The sequence below is a fragment of the Protopterus annectens genome, chromosome 3.part0 (genome assembly GCF_019279795.1).
Source record: "Protopterus annectens isolate FY-2018-M chromosome 3.part0, PAN1.0, whole genome shotgun sequence".
NCBI lineage: Eukaryota > Metazoa > Chordata > Ceratodontiformes > Protopteridae > Protopterus > Protopterus annectens.
Window position 1 is genome coordinate 671,737,437 of NC_056731.1, and position 22,278 is coordinate 671,759,714.

Consider the following 22,278-nt stretch of genomic DNA (forward strand, 5'->3'; position numbering starts at 1 on the left):
CTTTTATTCCACTTCGAACTTCGAACCAAAGTTATAAAAATACAAATATATTCAATAGTTTTTTTCTCTAGCGCCTCGGCAAACTTGCCTTTACAGAGTAAAGATTTCAGTAATTCATTACATTTCCCCTTATATACACTTAACAAAAACACTCCCATTCAATTATTCAATTACATAACCATTTGAAACTCACAATGCCTATTTAAAAACATACCATTCATATAAAAAACATTTCAAATAAAATAAAATTCCAACAGTTATAATAAACTTTTCCATGAACAGTCATGATTAAGCCTATTTGGTCTTAATGTATTAAATTTTAATATAAGGCATAATTCTTTTTTCCTTAATAATTGCTTTACATGCTGTTCACTAAAATACATTTTATTTTGAATGCTATCCAACACTGTAACTTTTAACTTTTCTGGTTTGCCCTCATGATATTTATAAAAATGTAAAGCTAAAGGACTACTTTCTTTCTTATTTTTAATATCCCTAACATGTTCCTTTATTCTACACGCCAGTGATCTCTTTGTTTCGCCAATATAAAACTTCCTACAAGGACATTCTATACCATAAATAACTTGTAATGAATTACAATTAAATGCCCCTTTAGTTTCAAAAGAAACCCCATTGATAGTTTGACACTGTTGCACTATATACTTACAAATAGTACATTTACCACATTTTTTTGTACCCTGATATTTTATTTGTCTATACATTTGCATGTTTGGTACTTTAAAACGACTGTGTACTATAAAATCCTGAATACTTCTACCTTTTTTATATGAAAAACTAATTTTGTTATTCTTTAAATAATCCACTTCATTCTTGAGTAAATTCCAACTGTAAATTATTTGTTCTTTAACACACTCAGATAATAATGAAAAAGTAGAGACAAAATATATAATTTCTTTATGCTCTCTATCTATACTACAATATTCATTTCTATTATTTTTAACTTCATTTTTAACCTTTTTCAAACTATATTTTAAGTTATTCTCTTGATATCCTCTTATTTTAAATGTATTATAACTTAATAAATATTCCTTTTCTTTTATAATAGGGTTACTACATAGTCTCTTCACCCTATGAAATTCAGTGTATGGAATAGCTTGTATAACATGTGGGGGATGATGACTTGTTCCATACAATACTGATCCAGCTCCTTGAAATTTCCTATGCACTTGATACTGCACCAATTGATTATTACATCCCCTTAAAGTAACATCTAAATATTGAACTATTTTTCCAACTTGTAACCCATCGAATTTTATACCCATGCTGTTATTTTGTATTTCTTCTAGAAACTGCTTTACATTTTCTTGACCACCTTTGCATATAAATAATAAATCATCAATGTAACGGAAATACTTGTAAACATGTTTTGAAAAAAATGGGTTAGTATATACATGGTTATTCTCAAATAAACCCATAAATATGTTTGCATAACTAGGGGCAAATGCTGCCCCCATTGCTGTACCCTGTTTTTGCTTATAAATACTTCCATTAAATTCAAATATATTATTATTTAAACTTGGACTTCAAGCCAGTTATTTTGCATTAAGAAAGCTTGTGGTCCACTCTCTTGTGGGAGGAGAGAGAAGCCTCCATCTTTCTGAACTGGGAATTGCTGGTGAAGGTTTATTGTGCCTGTTATTCTAATTGTTTTTGTTCTGGTTTAAGCACTTGGGCTAAAAACAGTTACTTTACATTAGGAATGCTTGTGATCTACACTCCTGAGACAGGAGAAGATGGCCTACACCCTTGGGAGCTGGGAATCTCTGGTGTACATCTTATTGTGTCTTTATTTAATTGCCTAGAGGGTTAGCTTTTTTAAAATGTGAATCTCTGCACCTTTGGCATCTGGTGAAGTTTGGTGACTATGCTACTTGAGAAGAAGAGCGTTGCTGGTTTTTGCTAAAGGCTACAAAAGCTAGTACTTACATTATCACATCCTCTATTTCAGCACTTGTGTTTCACTGCATTAATTGAGTGTTTCTGTGCTGAATATGTGCACTTTAAGATCTTTTTTTACAGTCTTTACTTAGAGCTGCCTTGGATTCACTTTAGTGACAGTATAGAGGACCAGAGTTATTTTCTGGCCTGGGATTGTGTCAAGAAAAGAAGAGTGTGCTTGGTTTGAATGGCCACAGGGAGTTGTTTGTGTGTGTTTTTTAACTGAATCTCTTCCTCTATTTAAGCATCACACCTGCACAATGCAAGGCTCATAACCTACAGGCAAGCTAAGGCATACATTGCCATATCTGCTGTCTTGGCACTTGTTAATCGCATTGTTTATTACATCTGCATTAACTGAGTTTTGCTCTGTTGAATATCTAAAGTTTAGACGTTTTACAGCCTTTAGTTAGAACTGCTGCTCTCTTCTCAGCAGCAACTAGGAGTGATCTGTATAGACTCTGATATATTGTATCATAATCCCCCCTCGTAATCTATGTAGACGCCAAACTCTCACAGTATGACTTTCCCTTACAATACTCTTACTGTCTAGACAGATTCTTTTTTAACTAAAAGAGCATCATGTTTGCACATAGCTGAGAATTGCTCATCAAGTCCCTTATGCTATTGAACTATTCAATATTTAAATTTTCCTCACTCCTCCCTGGTAGCGCAGCAGCCATGTATATGCACTTCCTGATTCCCTCTGTGGCTAATCTGGTTGAGATGGGTATTCTTAGGCATTGTAGCATTTGCCTCGTGTACACAGACAACCCATATAGTCTTAATAAAACAGGTTAAGTACGGGAGAGGTATAAATACACTTTAATGCTGGAAGCAATACACTCTCATACAACCAAAGCTAATTCCATACAGGTTGTTAATGACACTTGCACCACACTTACTGCACAGGGTAAAGACATAAAACTACTTATGCTAAGTCACTTACAGGTAACCTTCCTAAAACACTAAGACCTACACGGCAAAATCAAAAAAGGGTCCTCAATCACCATGTAAACCCTCCATTAAAACACCACCCACAGATACACATAATAACACTGTATCCAATGTTTTTACTGCTAAACCCTTAAGGCAAACCAGCATACAACAAAATTTCCTGGTGAGTGGTGATTCTTTAGTGATGGCTCCCTCACCAGACTGAGTAAGGAGAGAGTCACAGTTAACTGCCTTTCTGGGGCTGGGATCCATCAAGTCACACAGGTTCTCAGGTCATTAAACAACAGGTAACAGTAAGACTTTGTCATAGTCCATGTGGGTGTTAATGACTTGAGGCATACCTCCCTTGACTATATGAAGCAAGGCATGATCAAATCATGGATTATGTGTCTCAGGCAGATATGAGCATAGCACTGAGCCAAGTACTACCTTCTCCAAGGATGATGCCATGTTACTAACAAAATAAATGATTGATTTTTAACAACTAGCTTAGCTTCTGGTGTCAGTCCAAGGGGGTACAATATTTGACAGGCTGGTATGACATGTTGACATTCCCTACTGCTTTGCTAGGGTTGGTCTGCAATGATCCTCTTTAGGCTTTCAGATATTAGAAAGCCCTTTTCCACCCCCCATAGTGCCTTTTTTAGACCATGCCAAACTGATAAATCTCGAGACTTAATTGAACCTTTGAAGGAATATTTGAAGGTAGTTCTGCTCAATACTAGAAATCTTTGCAAGAAACTCCACTCCCTGTAAGCCTTCTTCTCCATGGAGAGTGTAGACATCTGTGTAGCAATGGAGACATGGTTTAAAGTGATAGATAGCACCCTGGCAGTGCAAGGTTATAATGCCTTTCACTTCTTTAGACCAGCTACTGTACAGGAGGGAACTTAAGGTGGAGAAGTGTCGGTCTTTATAAAAAACATCCTCACATCCTGACTAGTTGAAATGTATGACCCTCTGGAACTCATACATGTGCAGCTCACCATAAACAGGGTTATGTACCATATCCTTGCAACCTATATGTCCCTCTCCATGACGGAAATCTATACTAGCTATCTCAATGTGCTACAGTCCCTCACTATTTATCCCAAAATGATCTTCAGGGAGGATCTCAGCTAGCTCATATAGACTGGGAATCCTACACCACTTCTAATGCACACATCCAGTGATTCCTAAACTTCATTAATGTCAACATCCTGGAACAGCTGGTCCATTCTCCTACCAGGGGTGCAAACATCCTTGACTTTGTACTCAGAAACGTGGGAGCAATGTTCCTCACCCAATGTAATATATATACTTGTTTATTGGATCTGATGATAAGGCAGTTTTGCTTGAAATAAAAATTAAATCCAGGGACCCATCAAAACCAAAAACATTTAGGAAGTATTCTAAAGCTAACCTCTCTCTATAAGTGACACCTTGGCTAAATTCCAAGCACCATGAAGCCCATTAAATGTCATAGCACATGCTGAGCTATTTACAAAATCTCTATACAGCCTAATTGATAGCTGTATAGAGCAAGCTGTGCCCACTCATATTAAGAATAAGACAAACTCAAAAGACAAGCCACCCTAGTAGAATCACTATATCAATTGGTTATACAACAAAAGAAAAAAAAATCTGGGCCAAGCACAGGAGGAACAAATTCCAACATAATACAACTCAATGACCAATCTAAACAGGCAGCTAAGAGGGTTAAATAATACTTCAAAGACTAAATTTGAGGAAAAAAAACTTCTCAGGCAAAGGACAACCACAAAGCTTTTTACAGCTATGTCTGTAACCTTAAGGGAAATGATGCTCAGAACTTATTGTAATTGGCATAACCCACAGTGAACCAGAGGCATTGTCAAATATTTTGCTGACAGGTTCACTCAAACGTTTTCCCCCACTAGCCCCTGATAGTCGAAATGAGATAACAGATACCACAATCCTTCTCCCCCAACCACCACTAAGGACCAGGTCTCGGTGCACTTTCCAAGTCCAAAAATACTGCATCAATGAGCCCTGATAACATAGTGGATGCTTACTAAATAGTATGAAACATGACCTCTCTGGTCAACTTGAATCACTTTTGGACTGAAGCCTATAGTCAGGTTCTGTGCCCAAGGAGTGGAAGATGACTATAGTCATTTCCCTACACAAAGGAGGTCCAACCACTGATCCGGGTAACTACAGGCCCATAGGTCTGACTAGCCTCATATGTAAGGCCGTGGAAAAAATCATCAAGGAAATGATAGATGAGGACATAGGTAACCTGCAAATGCCGGACCCATCACAGTTGAACTTTCTTAAAGGAGGACTATACCTATTAAATCTGGTGGACTTTTTACAGACTCACCAAAGCAATGGATGAGGGCAAGAGTGTGAACACAGCTTACTTCAACCTGGTCAAGGCTTTTGATAAAATACCCCACTCAGGCATTATATACAAGCTCAATAAATTAGGTGTAAACCCTGTTATCACCCACTAGATAGCCAAACTGACTCACTGATATGACTCAGGAGGTCAAAATAGGTGAGGCCACCTCCACCAAGAGGCAAGTCACTAGTGGAGTCCTCCAGGTCATGGTATTGGACACGCTCCTTTTCAGCATCTATTTCTCTGAAGTGGAAGCAAATGGTGAAGGTTTATGGCTGACTAAGTTTACAGATGATTGCAAGCTGGGAGTTATCATTGACTATCCTGCAGATACTAGTATTCTTCAAGTTGTCCTATCTCTGACTAACAAATGGTGTCAAAGCCATGGTCTTAAGCTCAGTGCTAAGAAATGCATAATTGTACCCTTTGGGAAGTCAACCATCCTGGCTAATTACCATGTTGATGATATGCCCCTAAGAGTTTACCCAGTGGTCAGGCATTTGGGTACTCACAAAGACAGTAGCCTCACATTTGACCATGTGCATCTTCTAAGTAAGATCATGGCATCTGGGTCAAAACAGGTCATTATTGCACCCTTCCCTTATAAGACCAATGATAGAGGACATGCTCCCTTCAGTATGTACCTGACCAGGCATATGCAGCAACTAGAACAACCTCAAAGGTTCCTTACAAAAAGAAGGTGTAACAAGCTTGCCTTGCACAGACTGCCTTAAAGTCCTTTCTCTCTGTTCAGCACCTGTAGAGTGCTGAGAGGTGATCTGTGCTTATCTTACAAGGCAACAACAAACCGCACATTTGGGAATCTCCGGCATATTTCTAAGTCAAACAGTATCAGAAATACAAAGTCTAAGGACCTGAATTTTGTCTGTTACTTAAACAGAACATGCTGGAGAGACAGATATGTGAATTCTGTACCCCATTTAGAAAAATGCATAGAGCTAACAGTCTCTGTCAGAATCCAGTCATATTGGACATTCAGAAATAAACCACTCTGGTGGCTCATTACCATAAATAAACTTCACAAAAAAAGAAAGAAACTCCTTAAATTATATAGTAGATCCAAAACCCAAAATGAGTACAAAAAAAATACCCGAAAACCAATATCAGGTCCATTAAAGAAGCCCATGAACTTAGGCTGGTCTCTGAATCCAGCAATAATTATACATCCTTTATTAGCTACCTTAGAAAACTAAGAAACAGTTTCCCACAATACACTGAACATATAAAAATGGTGCCTCTTTTTCTGACCCAAGTGACATTGTCAATATGCTTGCAAACAAATTCTGTGTTAGCTTCATTTCTGAGACATCTACCCAAAACTCAAAATTACCTGAATACCTTAATCCACCAATTATCCCTAAAGATCATTCAGCGAAAGTACTAACCATATACTTTCCCCATGGGATTTGTTATACCTGGTTATGTAATTAATGGTGTTACACATTGTCCTGCAGACCCATTCCTTAAATGGTTTAACCTAAGTTTAGCTATTGGTTTTATCCATGATGACTGTCACACTACAGTTGTAATGCCCCTCCACATGGGTGAACTTACAGCTGACCCAGGTAATTACTAGCCTATCAGTCTTACAAGTCCAATCAGCAAGGGTCATGGATCATATCAAAAGTGACCTCATTAGCTGCAAAATAAAGAGTCTTATTTGTCTTTACCCACAGCATTCTGGCTTTGTGAAGGGTAGATCCTGTCTACTGAATCTGTTTAACTTCTTTGAAAGGTTTACAGAGTCTGTAGATAGTGTATTTTGCCTTAGCCAAGGCCAATGACATAATTTTCCTTGCTGGCACCCTGCGCAAGCTAAATGCATTAAAATCAACCCACATGTTGTAAGATGTGGTAAGGTGGATAGCAAACTGGTTGAAAGACAGAACCCACAGAGTGTGATTTGCAGTAGTTTCATCAGAATGTATGACAGGGACCAGATGAGTCTTTTAGGACTCAATGCTGTGAGATATTCTTTTTTGCCTCTACTTCTCAGCTCTCCAAGCAAAGATTCAAGAATTCTGGATGAAAAAATTTGCAGATGACTGCATATTGGGAAATTTTAAGTCACCCTCTGACACCCAAATTTTCTGGTAAACCCTTGGTGTCCTAAAAATGGACTCAAACTTAATGATAAAAAGTGCAGTATTATCTCTTTTGGTACAGAACCCCCTACCTCATCATACTCTGAAGACAACACATAACTAAAAAATGTGGGTTGATAATACCCATTAGCTACTAGAGGCTGCCCTCTCACCATTCATTTGACCATCATATCAGTGATTGTCTAGAAACCCTTGCATTTCGTGCAGCTTATTGCAAAATGAATACCTTTGAGGTTTAAAGAGGTAATTACTCCATTATACTCTGTATCGATCAGACCAGTTATTAAGCACGATGCATCCTTCAGGATGTATCTCACCAGAAGCTCTAGTCCTTTATTCAGTATCTTACAAGCTTTTGAGAGGAAATCTTTGCCTTGCTTATCATACCATAACAGCATCAGTTGTCTTGCATCTCCAGTGTCTGTGCAACTCCAATGGCTTTATCAGTGCAATAACAAAGGACCTAAATCTTCACCAAAAGATAAATAAAACAAGATGTGGGAACAGATTTATAACTCACAGCTTCCCAGTCTTCTGGATTAGACTCTCCTTGCATGCTAAGCAGTGTAACTCACTAGCTTCCTTTAAATATAACTTTCATAACAGGTTGGGTATTCACAAATTTACTCCATGATTGAATATAGTCAACATCTACAAACTTCACAACTCCTTCTGCAGAAATGAGGTGTCTTTTGAAAGAAGGTACTGACAAGGTAAAAATGGTCATAACACTAAATAGCCTTGGAATATCTAGGAATCAATGAATTTGTTAAATAAATTGGTTGAGAATCTCATTCTTGTCCTCAGTAAACCAGCCCATCAGGCAAACATGTAAGCTCAGTCTACATCTGTCTGTTCTCTTCCCAGCCCTCATTGTACTTCATATTTTGCAACAGTGTAGGATCTGTATATTGCTCACGTTCAAACAGGTTCTACTAGATCAATATGCCATAACTTATGAGCAGTGTAGTTATCTATACAGCCTGGAGGCCACCATCTCACCTACAAAAATTGTTGTTAAACAACACCTAAACTCAATAAAAAAATGAACACAAGATCACACCAACCCAACATATGCTGAGGTGGTAAAAAAACATCACATCCCAAGCCTCCAAGAATCAGAAATAAACACACTTGAACTTGAGCATAATTCAGTGTCTGCACAAGACTAGAGATGTAAACCTTCCACTGACATAAAGTTTGTACTTTGAGGAGTTAAAAAAAGAAAAGAAAATAAAAAAATAAAATACTTACTACTAAATAACTAATAAGCAGTTGTTTCAGCTTATGCATTACATAGAGCAGAGTTCTGACCCAGGGTATTGTCAGAATTCTGACTGGAAATGCAGTGCTAATATTTCCAATCCTGATATGCACTAGAGATGGATCAAAACTTGCTGATTGTGCTCCCTAACACTGTATGCCCTTTACTCTACCTTAGCTTCTCTCCTGTGAATGTAAGGTCCCCTTCTAGTTCCTGGATCTGTGGTGCCATAAAGGCCATAATAATCCTTGAAAATGGCAACTAGGGCTACAGTCTAGCAATGCTCCATTGTGAATGACCTGAAAAGCTCAGCCCAGAATGACAGGAAGAGAGACATATAGGAGCTTGTTAGGTATATCTCAAATGTAGGTAAGACTTTTCCCTGAGTGGGATTTTACCCTCATCCAAGATAATTTAATTGGTTTAACAACTGTCTATGTAGGTGGTGTCACTGTAGGGAGATCCAGTATGGAATATCAGATGATCAGTAGCACAACTTGCTTTACCCAGGATACCCTATACCTTTCTTTCCATGGATTTCACATATGGGTCAAAGCTCTTATTGCCCCTATAGTTCTTTTCAGGTAAAGTTTATGTTCTGGACATTCTAGCATAGCAACTGTTTTGCAGTAAATTCCAATCTAGACCACATCATCCTATGGAGAATTTACATCATCCTATGGAGAATTTACATCTAGCTGTCGCACAATCAATATAGGTGCCCCCCAGGGATGTGTGCTCTCCCCACTGCTATTCTCCATCTACACTAATGACTGCACCTTTAAGAGCCCCTTTGTCAAATTTATTAAATACCTGTATGATACAACTATCACATGGGGCTTATCAGGAATGGTGATGAGTCTGCATACAGATGGGAGGTTGAGCAGCTGGCCCTTTGGTGTAGTCAGAATAATCTGAAACTGAACACTCTTATAACTGTGGAGATGACAATGGACTTTAGGAGTGGTACTACAATATCATCCCCCTCTTTATATTTAATTCTGCTGTGTCAGTTGTGGAACCCTTCAAGTTTTTGGGATCTATAATCTCCCAGGACTTGTAGTGGGAGACCAATGCAGGTTTCATCAAAAAGGCACAACAGCAAATGTACTTTCTGCAACAGCTGAGGAAGTTCAACCTCCCATTGGAGCTGTTGATTCAGTTCTATACAGCAATCATTGAGTCTGTTCTCAGCTCATGAATAACAGTGTGGTTTGGATCTTTGTCTAATCAGGACAAAAATAGGTTACATTGAATAGTCAGGTCTTCCAAAAATATCATTGGTGCTAGTTTGCCCTCCTTACAGGACCTGAACTATTCCAGTCATGAAAATGGCAGGGAAAATCATCACTGACCCTTCACTTCCAGGCCACCATCTTTTTGAACTATTACTATCAGCCAGGCATTATAGATTAATATGCACCAAACAAGCAGATATAATATTGTTTTTTTCCCCACAGGCCATCAAGTTCATAAACTGTTAACTCAGCTTATTAAGTTGGGGTATTCTTTTTCCAAAGCCTCCAAGGATTCTGCAGTATTGTTTACATATTGTTAATACTTGTTTCTTTCAGAATTTATTTCAGTATTTTTTGCACTGAGTTACATGTATATATATATATATATATATATATATATATATATATATATATATATATAAAACATATATATATATATATATATTTATATATATTTACTTTTTTGTCTTGTTCTTAATAGTTGAATGTATGTTTGTCTTGTTCTTAATAGTTGTATGTATGTCATTTATGTAATTCATACTTGGAGAGTCACTGAAATCGGAGTCCAATTCCTTGTATGCGTGCATACATGGCCAATAAATGTGATTCTGATTCTGATTCTGATCAAGATTGCTCTGCTTAATGCAATAAATTGTTAGGTCTCAGGGCTTTCCTGCAAAAATACCCATATCTTTACCTGTGTTTTAGCAGAGATATGGTTTCAGTGTAAAGGGAGTGTTCCCTGTTTCCTGTGTTTCATTGTCTATCACACATTCTGACTTGCTGGATACTGTGTAGGAGTATCACTATTTGTCAGATACATAATCATTTTCAGTCAGACTCAATTCACCCACAACCCACAAACAGAACGTCCTACGATTTACCATAAGAACTACATCATCAGTTCATAGCCTACTACTGTATATCTCACCTTCTATGTCCTTAGACTATTAACCATAAATAAAACACTTTTTTGATAGGTGATGAGCTATCCATAGACTAACTGGAACACCTGTGCCACAAAGGTTGGGTATTCTCAAAGTTTTCTAGACTTAGCAAATATTAAGTCACTTGTACAAATACTTAACCAGCTCACTGAATACTTCTAATCCTCCTTTATTATCCAGATTTCTGGTCAGATCTAAGCACATGCCAGTTATCTTCCACTTTAGGGCATCTAAACTGTTTCAGAAGAAGAACATCTGAACTCATGGACTTAAAACTGTATAACGATTTCTTAACTGCACTTGTAATATTTCTAGGCTCCTTCTAGCTCCATTTGTCACTTATGCCAATGAATCTTTACTCTCATCTAATATTTAGTGTAATCTAAAAAGTCCCAATTTGAGACAAATATATTGAGAAACACAAAAGTAAACTACTGTGTAATACCAGCTTTAATAAGCTCAGTAATAATAACAGTAACAAGAAATAAAGCCTATAATAAATCAAAGTCTGCCTACATTAAAGACTATCAAAAATCCCCAGACAAGGGTCAGAGCTGGTCCCAAACAAACTGGGCAACATTTAATGTTCTGCTCATCTCTGGGCTATTTGTACTTAACATATAAGGGCTAAAATATTCATGGGAATGTATGGCTAGGCTAATAAAGATCCTAGTGCAGTGTATATGGATATGGCCAATACTTTTGACACTTTCCCCCATGCAGTAATGTAAGTAAGCTTAAATGCCCAAATGTACAGTAGACTCTTAAGTGACAAGATGGACAGCAAACTGACAGATGACACATAGTAAATGTAGCAGGTACTATCGTAGGTAGAAAAACTTTGATTATTCAAGCAGCAGTCCTCATAGCTCATTGTGAGGTCTGTTTATATACATTTACTTCTCAGATCTTCAAACAACTTATGCATGCATATAGCTAACTAAATATTCTGATCAGTACAAGCTAGCTATTGCCATTCACTCAGCATCTGATTCCATGTAACTACAGTAAAGGTTAAGCCATGCAAATCAGTGTCCCATTAGAAATGGGATTAAATTAAATGCTAAGAGGTGTACTATTGTCCCCTTTCGTAAACAAATCTCCAAAGATTGATAGGCAAATACTAGACTATCAATCTGCAGACTGTGTTGGCCATAATCAAATCTTTATACCTTGTGCCTGTGAGGTAAAGACTTTAAACATTAAACATTCTGCCAACTCTACAACAGCAGTTTGTATTATAGAGAGCATCCCACTCCACACATATACATTTATCACAGTTTTTGACACCTGTAAAGATAACTCCATGTCCACCATATAGCAGCAGTGGTCAGGAAATATTCCTATCCAGCCTGCTAATAATGAAAGTCGTTTCATCCAGGTCAGAAGAAGATATCCTTCATCTATAATATGTATATATCTATCCAAACTCATCACATAGCTAACAAGACCCTAGAATTTTCTAACTAAAAAGATCACTGGACTAAGAAACTCAACTGTAAAGACATGTTTGTAGCTTTATTCATATACTCCATCTCTTATAAACTCTTAAGTGATGATTTCTGTCTATTATTTCATGCATTCTCAATCCACCATGATCTGCTACACATCTATGGCACAACTAGTTGCACAAATACTCAAATTAAAACACATGAGTCTCCACCAAAAAATAAATAATATGGGCTGGAGAGACAGATTTATTACTCAGCGCTTTAACCATCACAGAAACAATTTCTATTTACATATGAAGGAGTAATTTCCACATTTCTTTTAAGAGAAGCCATAATTGGTCAGGTAGTTATAAATTCATCCCAGGCCTGATTTATTTTTCCCTCACAGTGGCAGAAGCTACCCTATATAGTCCGTAGTCTAAATTTGCATTGTAACCTCTGTGAGTCTCTGTGAATCTATGAACTTAGCAGAGTCTTCAAAAATGACAAATGCATTCACTCCTGCAGGTAATGGTATTTGTGATGCATCTGCCTTTATAATATCTATGGAGTGGAAATTCCTTCTAGAAGAGTATATTTTCCTGCTGGAAATGTCAGCACAGTGAGTGGCATGCCAATGACACTTCTCCCTTTTAGTACCTACTACTTTCACTAAATGAAGAAACACTTCTGCCATAATATCAAACTGCAAGCAAATTATTGCAGCACTTAGATGCAAAAAATCTACTACTATGAGGTCTTTAGGATAGGTTTAGTAATTTCTCAGCAATGCAGAGTTTTCCTTTGCATATTGATATAATCAGTGCATTTTTTATTTTCCACTATAAAGGTATGGTTTAACCTGCATTTGCTTTATCTGTTTAGTACAGCTGCTGGTGTGGACTGATGTCTCAGAATCTTGAATTTTTCATGTCATTGCTTTGATTAAGGTGTGCTGGTTGCATAATGTTTTAAAAGTGTATGCTGTTCTTCAAGAAGACTTTATCTGCACTGCATTCAGTCTTTTAAGGGGATTATTTTGTCTGCGCATCCTACTTCTGTACTTATTTTGCATACTTCCAATATTTCCGGTTCCACAAACCATTACTTACTGACAGATGAAACCAAATTTGTATTTATTAATGCATCTTCAAAGGCATTCTTTTCCTTTTTAGATATACATTACTAACAGACCCATGCATAGATTCATCATGCTACATAATTCACTGAAATGTTTCTTAACCTTGTATCACCTTTCTGTTTGCCATGCTCAGTCACTTCCTTAGAGCATTATAAATGTAATGGCTTAAATTGCTAATGCCTCTTCAGCAACGTGGAGTGTCTGTATAATTTCTGCAACAATCTAGCACACTCTTTACTGCTAGTTTGTAAGTCATGCACCATTATCTTATTACCTGTCTTTTTTTTTCTTTTTTTTATCAGGTTGTACAAATTCTGAGAATATCTGACATGGAAAATATTTTTTCTAACCAGGTCTATCTTCTTCTTTGATATCTGAACCTTGTATATGTACATTCACCCCTGTCAGACTTTTAGGACCAAAGTGATTATCTGTTTTCTTGTTCATCTGCAGAGTCCTGCTAAATTTCAACACGTTCCACATTTTTAGCAAAACATTTACTGATGCCAACTGCTTCGGTTAAAGTTTATATGGTTTTGTGGCAAACTTCACTTTAAAATGAATATCCTACTGCATATCAAAACAAATATTCAATTACTATCACCAGACTCAGTCTTCTGTCTGTAGTCTTTACTATTCAGACTTGGTGAACTGTATAAATGTTGGTACGTAATTATCTTACAGCCCTGAAGTTTCGGGTTCCATAATCTTTGGAGGACTAAATTGCCAATGTGCCTGCTTTGTTTCTTGCTTTACACCGGTAGTTTATTACAGTTACCTTTTGCTATACAATGTGTCTCCTTTTGTTATCTGTTTCATCCTAAGAAGGCTGTAAGCCTGAGGCACTAGTTTCAGTACAAGAAATAAGGGTTTGCTTGTTTTATGCTAGTTTTTAAAACCTTTTTATATCTTTACTGTAGATCCGAGTGCACATGCTGTGTGTACTGTGTCTTTAAGAAGCATGTCAAGACATTACGCGCATGTATAAATGTTGAGCATGTGCCATTTTGAGAATGCAGCCAGAGAGTAAGCATATATGATTGAAGCAGTTAGTTTGTATATAAGTTACTTAAGTTAAAGTCAGTTAACTTCTATTGTGATGTGTTTGTACAAAATAAAGCTGCTTGAACAGAACCCACAAAGATTCTTCTATTGTGCCCAAAGTAGGAGAGAGACATGATGTCAGAACCAGGATTAGAGAGGATACTATTTGGAGCCATGAGGTGCAAAGATAACAGTGAAGATAAACTAAGAGAGACAAGCATGAAAAAGAGCCAGAAAGGAATCAGAGGTAAAACAGAGCATTACAAAAGCACAAACGGCATTATTAAACAAGCAGGAGGCACAAATAAGTTTAACTAAAGGGAAATGTTTAAAATAATGACATTTGACAAAACGATTATCAGAAAAGCAAAATAAGCATGTTTAATTGAAAAACAAGCATGTTTAAGGGCAAAACGGGCATGTTTAGAAGAAAAAGAGAGCACAAGAAAAGTACAATAGGCATGAACAGAGATTAAATGAGCAAAACAAATATAATAAGGGCAAAAAGGGCACATTAAGTGTAAATAAAGTAAGGCGACTGCATGTTTTTCTGCAAAGTGGTGTGTTTTGGCATAACTACAACTTTGTATCGCATCAATGGCATGACTAAAGTTATGTTCAAATTGTGTGTTTATTACTGTGTATGTATTCTAAAGAGTTTATTTGTGTGCAAAGTGCAGCTGTTTCATGAAGTACAGTCAAAGTATACCCATTTCAAAAAGTTTCTTGTGCTGGGTGTATATATTTGCAAAGTGCCACCATTACCGAGTGTTTCTTGCACTGTAAAGAGTTACCTAGCAAGGTACTGCCATTTTGGGGAAATTTCAGTGTGCTATGTACAGTTTATTCGCAAAGTGCAATTACTTCAAAATGTTATTGGCTCTGAGCTTCTATTGCCCAGTTTATTTGCATTGTGAAGTCATTTGAGATGTTTCTTAAAATGATGATAAATTACTTTAGTGAGACAGTAATTTCAAAGATATTGCAGTGCCCTAAGGATTTATTTTGAAAAGTCCAGTTACATAGAGGCTTGCACCGTGCAGATATTTGATATGTTTCTTACACTGATAAGAGGTGATTTCTTGCAATAAAGTGATTTCAAAGGTGTTACAGTGCCTGAGAGAGTTATTTTGCAGAAAAGCCCAATAGCATAATTTCAGAAGCACATAGTTATAAACTACTGGCATATGTGTATGTGTACCTGTTCATCCTTATTTGCAAAACCCTTCACTGGTATGTGTTGATATTGCAGATGGATTTCAAAAGCCCTTGCCACTTGTATTTGACCAGAATATTGCAGAGAATTGGGGAAAATTTGAGCAAGAGTAAGATATTTTTATGCAAGCAGCTTATTCAGATAAAGATGCATTCACTATGGCATTCATTTTGTTAAACCTAGCTGGTTCAGAGGCCAAAGAAAGAGACTGTTCATTTCTGTATGCACCAGTAGTATATGACAGAAAGGTGAAAATCATCATTGTTGTACAGGCTGAATCAAGGGAATACTCTATAAGTTATTGAAGTGCAAATTCAGAGAAATGTGTAATCCCCAGAGAAATATTACATTAGACAGGCATTTGTTTTACATGAGAGATCAGAAACCAGGGAAACATTTGCAGCTTATATAACTAACCTGAGAAACAAAGCTAAAATGTGTCAGTTTGGTGACCTAAAAGATGAGTTAATAAAGGACAGGCCCATGTGTGGTATTAATAGTGCTGCTGTGAGAAAAATGTTGCTTTCTGACAGTGATTTAATGTTGAGTAAAGCCATAGAAATTTGTCAGATCCATGAAGTGACAGAAAAACACAGAAGTATGCTGGCGAGTGACAAGAGCATTGTTTCAACAGGTTCCAGAGCAAATGTAGACAGTATGCAACAGGTGGCAAACAGAAGTAGGCCTAAGCACATGGCAGCTACAGTCCCTGCTGGCTCACCAGGGAAATCACATAGCTTTCTAGCAAGTTCTAAGACTAGTTCAATTAAAGGACCATGCTCAGAGCAGTACAAGCGTGAATCAGCAAAACCCAAGTCCATCTTTATTGTTAACTGTTGCAATTGTGGTTCAAATCATGAGTCTAAATTTTCCTGCTAGAAATGTCAGCACAGTGAGCGGCATGCCAATGACACTTCTCCCTTTTAGTACCTACTACTTTCACTAAATAAAGAAACACTTCTGCCATAATATCGAACTGCAAGCAAATTATTGCAGCACTTAGATGCAAAAAATCTACTACTATGAGGTCTTTAGGATAGGTTTAGTAATTTCTCAGCAATGCAGAGTTTTCCTTTGCATATTGATATAATCAGTGCATTTTTTATTTTCCACTAGAAAGGTATGGTTTAACCTGCATTTGCTTTATCTGTTTAGTACAACTGCTGGTGTGGACTGATGTCTCAGAATCTTGAATTTTTCATGTCATTGCTTTGATTAAGGTGTGCTGGTTGCATAATGTTTTAAAAGTGTATGCTGTTCTTCAAGAAGACTTTATCTGTCCTGCATTCAGTCTTTTAAGGGGATTATTTTGTCTGCGCATCCTACTTCTCTACTTATTTTGCATACTTCCAATATTTCCGGTTCCACAAACCATTACTTACTGACAGATGAAACCAAATTTGTATTTATTAATGCATCTTCAAAGGCATTCTTTTCCTTTTTAGATATACATTACTAACAGACCCATGCATAGATTCATCATGCTACATAATTCACTGAAATGTTTCTTAACCTTGTATCACCTTTCTGTTTGCCATGCTCAGTCACTTCCTTAGAGCATTATAAATGTAATTGCTTAAATTACTAATGCCTCTTCAGCAACGTGGAGTGTCTGTATAATTTCTGCAACAATCTAGCACACTCTTTACTGCTAGTTTGAAAGTCATGCACCATTATCTTATTACCTGTCTTTTTTTTCTTTTTTTTTATCAGGTTGTACAAATTCCGAGAATATCTGACATGGAAAATATTTTTTCTAACCAGGTCTATCTTCTTCTTTGATATCTGAACCTTGTATATGTACATTCAACCCTGTCAGACTTTTAGGACCAAAGTGATTATATGTTTTCTTGTTCATCTGCAGAGTCCTGCTAAATTTCAACACGTTCCACATTTTTAGCAAAACATTTACTGATGCCAACTGCTTCGGTTAAAGTTTATATGGTTTTGTGGCAAACTTCACTTTAAAATGAATATCCTACTGCATATCAAAACAAATATTCAATTACTATTGCCAAACTCAGTCTTCTGTCTGTAGTCTTTACTATTCAGACTTGGTGAACTGTATAAATGTTGGTACGTAATTATCTTACAGCCCTGGAGATTCGGGTTCCATAATCTTTATGAGGATTAAATTGCCAATGTGCCGGCTTTGTTTCCTGCTTTACACCGGTAAAGAGTTTATTAATACAGTTACCTTTTGCTATACAATGTGTCTCCTTTTGTTATCTGTTTCATCCTAAGAAGGCTGTAAGCCTGAGGCACTAGTTTCAGTACAAGAAATAAGGGTTTGCTTGTTTTATGCTAGTTTTAAAACTTTTTATATCTTTACTGTAGATCTGAGTGCACATGCTGTGTGTACTGCGTCTTTAAGAAGCATGTCAAGACATTACGCGCATGTATAAATGTTGAGCACGTGCCATTTTGAGAATGCAGCCAGAGAGTAAGCATATATGATTGAAGCAGTTAGTTTGTATATAAGTGACTTAAGTTAAAGTCAGTTAACTTCTATTGTGATGTGTTTGTACAAAATAAAGCTGCTTGAACAGAACCCACAAAGATTCTTCTATTGTGCCCAAAGTAGGAGAGAGACATGATGTCAGAACCAGGATTAGAGAGGATACTATTTGGAGCCATGAGGTGCAAAGATAACAGTGAAGGTAAACTAAGAGAGACAAGCATGAAAAAGAGCCAGAAAGGAATCAGAGGTAAAACAGAGCATTACAAGAGCACAAACGGCATTATTAAACAAGCAGGAGGCACAAATAAGTTTAACTAAAGGGAAATGTTTAAAATAATGACATTTGACAAAACAATTATCAGAAAAGCAAAATGAGCATGTTTAATTGAAAAACAAGCATGTTTAAGGGCAAAACAGGCATGTTTAGAAGAAAAAGAGAGCACAAGAAAAGTAGAATAGGCATGAACAGAGATTAAATGAGCAAAACAAATATAATAAGGGCAAAAAGGGCACATTAAGTGTAAATAAAGTAAGGCGACTGCATGTTTTTCTGCAAAGTGGTGTGTTTTGGCATAACTACAACTTTGTATTGCATCAATGGCATGACTAAAGTTATGTTTAAATTGTGTGTTTATTACTGTGTATGTATTCTAAAGAGTTTATTTGTGTGCAAAGTGCAGCTGTTTCATGAAGTACAGTCAAAGTATAGCCATTTCGAAAAGTTTCTTGTGCTGGGTGTATATATTCGCAAAGTGCCACCATTACCGAGTGTTTCTTGCACTGTAAAGAGTTACCTAGCAAGGTACTGCCATTTTGGGGAAATTTCAGTGTGCTATGTACAGTTTATTCGCAAAGTGCAATTACTTCGAAATGTTATTGGCTCTGAGCTTCTATTGCCCAGTTTATTTGCATTGTGAAGTCATTTGAGATGTTTCTTAAAATGATGATAAATTACTTTAGTGAGACAGTAATTTCAAAAATATTGCAGTGCCCTAAGGATTTATTTTGAAAAGTCCAGTTACATAGAGGCTTGCACCGTGCAGTTATTTGATATGTTTCTTACACTGATAAGAGGTGATTTCTTGCAATAAAGTGAATTCAAAGGTGCTACAGTGCCTGAGAGAGTTATTTTGCAGAAAAGCCCAATAGCATAATTTCAGAAGCACATAGTTATAAACTACTGGCATATGTGTATGTGTACCTGTTCATCCTTATTTGCAAAACCCTTCACTGGTATGTGTTGATATTGCAGATGGATTTCAAAAGCCCTTGCCACTTGTATTTGACCAGAATATTGCAGAGAATTGCGGAGAATTTGAGCAAGAGTAAGATATTTTTATGCAAGCAGCTTATTCAGATAAAGATGCATTCACTATGGCATTCATTTTGTTAAACCTAGCTGGTTCAGAGGCCAAAGAAAGAGACCGTTCATTTCTGTATGCACCAGTAGTATATGACAGAAAGGTGAAAATCATCATTGTTGTACAGGCTGAATCAAGGGAATACTCTATAAATTATTGAAGTGCAAGTTCAGAGAAATGTGTAATCCCCAGAGAAATATTACATTAGACAGGCATTTGTTTTACATGAGAGATCAGAAACCAGGGAAACATTTGCAGCTTATATAACTAACCTGAGAAACAAAGCTAAAACGTGTCAGTTTGGTGACCTAAAAGATGAGTTAATAAAGGACAGGCCCATGTGTGGTATTAATAGTGCTGCTGTGAGAAAAATTTTGCTTTCTGACAGTGATTTAATGTTGAGTAAAGCCACAGAGATTTGTCAGATCCATGAAGTGACAGAAAAACACACAAGTATGCTGGCGAGTGACAAGAGCATTGTTTCAACAGGTTCCAGATCAAATGTAGACAGTATGCAACAGGTGGCAAACAGAAGTAGGCCTAAGCACATGGCAGCTACAGTCCCTGCTGGCTCACCAGGGAAATCACATAGCTTTCTAGCAAGTTCTAAGACTAGTTCAATTAAAGGACCATGCTCAGAGCAGTACAAGCGTGAATCAGCAAAACCCAAGTCCATCTTTATTGTTAACTGTTGCAATTGTGGTGCAAATCATGAGTCTAAAAGAGAAATGCATTTGGTCACCAAGGTCACACATAAAAAATGGAATCATTTTCAAAACTTTTTTAATCAAGTAAACCTCACACAGTTGTAAAGAATGGTCACACAAGAAAGCTAGTTGATCAAGTAGAGACACAATAGTCAGCTTTCTATGTAGATGGTGTATCAGTGCTTGGTAAAAGAGTTGATGAGGTGAATTTATTGGCAAAGACTGAAGTGTTTTGTACTATCTGGATCAATTGTAAATCCACAGAGCTTGAAGTAGACAGTGGTTCAAAGTATAATGTTATATCAGCAGACACATTTGCTAAAGTGAGAGCTAATGAGCAACTCAATGTGGCCAGTAGTGCAAAACTTGTTGTTTATGGAGGTGAAGAAATTCAAACTGAAGGGTCAGTGATGCTTTCATGTTATTTGGCCAAACACTGTTACAACTTGTTATCCTATGTAGTCCAAAGACCACTGCAGTCTTTACTGGGTCTCAAAGATAGTTTGAGAATGAATATGCTTTCTTTTACCCAAAAAGGTCATCACATAAGTGCATCTCCTAGTTCTAATTTTTCAAAAGCCATTTTCTCAGAGTATGCTGATGTTTTTCATGACAAGTTGGGAAAACTTCCAGTTGTGTATTCCATGAAGATAGATCCAGAGGTCACTCCTGTGGTCAGACCAGCAAGAAATGTTCTGACTGCTATTCAGAATAAAGTCAAGGCTCAACTGGATATAATGGTGCAGGGAAGTGTAATTTGTCCAGTCACAGAACAAAATGAATGTGTGTTGTCTATGGTAGCAGCTCACAAAAAAAGGCTCAGATGAAATTAGAATATGTATTGACCCAAGAGATTTGAACAAGGCATTGAAGAGACCATATCATCCAATGCACACAGTCAAAGAGATCACAACTCTAATACCGAATACCACTGTTTTTTCTGTCTTGAATGCAGAGAGTTCATTTTAGCAAGTGATGCTTGATCACAAATCCTCATTTCTAACTACTTTTGGTATTCCATTTGGCAGATACAGATTCCTAAGAATGTCATTTGGAATAAATTCTGCAAGTGAAGTCTATAAGCATGTAATGGAGCAATTATTTGGGGGGTTATCCTTGTGCCATAATAAAAGATGATTTATTGGTTGGAGGCAATGGTGAAGCAGAGCATGACAGAAACTTAAAGAGAGTTCTAGACAGAGCTGATGAAGTAAGTTTGAAGCTCAATCCTCTGAAGTGCAAATTCAAGCTACCAGAAGATACATACATAGGTCATTTGTTTACCAGTATTGGTCTGAAACCAGATTGGACCAAGCAAGCAGCTATTCTAGAGATGTCAGTGCCAGACAGTGTTCGAGCTCTACAGTGTTTCCTAGGCATGGTCAACTATTTAGGCAAGTTTATACCAGACTTCAGTGAGTTGACAGCACCTTTAAGAGAACTAACAGAAAAATGTTGTATGGTCATGGCTAGAACACCACAAGAAGGCATTTGAAGACTTATGCAGAAAACCGCCAGCCCACCTACATGAAGATATTATGATGTGAACAAACCAGTCACTCTTTCCTCTGATGCTTCAAAATTTGGTTTAGGCACAGTTGTACTTTAAGAGGGCAGACCAGTAGCCTATGCATCTAGATCACTTACCCAAACTGAGATGCAGTATGCTCAAATTGAGAAAGAACTTTTGGCAATAGTATTTGCATGTTCCAAGATTCATGATTATATATGGTCGAGCTATTTAGATTGAAACAGACCATCAACCTGTAGTTACTATTTGAAAGAAGCCTATGCATTCAGTTTCGGCAAGATTACAAAGAATGATGCTCAAATTTAAAAAGTACAATTTCAAAATGGTCTGTACAAAAGGCAAACTACTCGATCTGGTTGATACCTTATCCAGATCGCCCAGACATATGACGGAACAGCTTGATACAGAGAATTTTCACATTGACGTGATGGTTGTGCATCATTTTTCTACCACTAGGCTTGATGAGTTAAGAGATCACACCAAGACTGATTCAATTTTGTAAAAGCTCAATCTCTACATTAATGTTGGATG